Source organism: Crocodylus porosus, unplaced genomic scaffold, assembly GCF_001723895.1.
Source record: "Crocodylus porosus isolate Cpor-Errol unplaced genomic scaffold, CroPor_comp1, whole genome shotgun sequence".
In the NCBI taxonomy this organism is placed as follows: domain Eukaryota; kingdom Metazoa; phylum Chordata; order Crocodylia; family Crocodylidae; genus Crocodylus; species Crocodylus porosus.
Window position 1 is genome coordinate 35,609,377 of NW_017728949.1, and position 1,906 is coordinate 35,611,282.

Below are 1,906 nucleotides of genomic sequence, written 5' to 3' on the forward strand. Positions count from 1 at the left end.
GGGGGAGCGACTGTTCACCAGAGCGCCCCAAGGGATGACGAGGTCGAACGGTCACAAACTCCTGCAAGACTGTTTCAGGCTGGACATAAGGAAGAATTTCTTTACTGTCCAAGCCCCCAAGGTCTGGAACAGCCTGCCCCCGGAGGTGGGGGCTGGACTCGATGATCTCCCGAGGTCCCTTCCAGCCCTAATGTCTATGAAATCTATGAAATCTATAAGCACATGCAAGATAAGCCATCCTTAGCAGTCTCCATCCAGACTGAGATGTTTTGTAGCCCTGATCCTATTAACATATCTGGACATAACATCATATATCATCCTAATTTCAATAAAACTATTCACTTGAATAAAGTTCAACACAGACCACCATTGCCAGATAAAGGCCTTAAAACTTTAGACTTTTCCTTGATTAAAGTCCAAGCATATCATTACTTCAATATAACTTGTATATAAATAATTTTGTTAAAAAAATTAATCCTTGAGATTGCAATGCTTCTTCTGAAGACATCACACAAATCCATGGGAAATCTAGTTAACTGCAATTGTTACACTTCTTTTCTTGGGAAGGCAATAGCTTCTATGAAGTAACAATTTCATTGGCATCACTGAATTTATAACAGCTTTGAGTTGAACACTGTTATGCCAATGCATGCTTTAGGAGTTCTTAATCCACAAATTACCTGATCTTCTATAATTGCTTCTCTGTTGTATCAACACATACTCAGAGCATTTGAACTGTAAACAAAGGACAATAGATTTGTTGCCTGAAAAATCCTTGTAGGAAGCTCACATTGACTCAATTCTGCATTCCCTGTTCATCCCAGTAGTCTCATAGACTGTGTATGAATAAAGGCTGCGGGACTGTGTCCCATATTCCAGATGACTATTCTAAGACAAATTGCTAAGTTTTGTTTCTTATACAGGTTTCCCTCACCAGCCACAGAGGTAAGATTTCTGAAAGTTCCTGTGGGTGGCAAAACCATGGCTGGCAAAACTTGCAGGGCTGGGGGAGCAAGGGCTGTGGGTAGGAGGTGAGGGGCACCAGCAAGGCTGTGCAGGGGGAGTGAGAAGCATGAGCAGAGCCGGGGGGGGGGGACACGGAGATATTTTTAGACTGTACCCCCACTTCTCTGAAGCATGGATACTAAAAACTGGTTGGCAAAACTGTGGTTGGCAAGGGAATCCTGGATACATATTCTAGACTACATTTGTGTAGTCTCAATACCAATAAAAGCCTATCAAATTACATGGATTCCTGAAAATAGAATTTTTTTTCAAAAGTGTTTTAAAAAATGTTTGTTAAAATTTTGTAAGCACGTTTCAGCTAAGAACACATTTTACAATCCATTATGAACCCACAGAATAAGGTTTATAATAAAAATACCAACATCCTTCCGTATAGCCATGCTACCAAGCACCACTGCAAAAATTACTTTTTCAAAATAAGGCTAAAACAATTACTTATAAATTTCGGCCTTGATCCTGCAAGTACTTGTACATAATAACATTTGGTCATATTCAGTTAACTTAAAGGGTCAAAATGCAGCTCAGATATAAGCAGTGGTACCTCAACTGCAGCCTAAGTTCCACAGGGGGCTGAATTAAGCTTCCAGTTAACTCAAAAATAAGTCTTCATGTCTCATATTTCTTCTAATCATAAAATTCTAATAAAAGAAACTATTCAATCTTAAGCATTGCAATATTATGGATTGGACCCACTTAAAAGGAGAGAGGGGGAAAAATAACAAGAAAAAGAAAATTTGAACAGGGCAGAATTTAGTTCATTGCTTGACACTAGGATTCTTTCATACCATGTATTTTCTTTTTAAAAATTCCACATAGTACAAAATGACCCAAAGTAATAGTACTTCTACCAGTTCCCCTTGGGAGAGTATTCCAAAGTTAG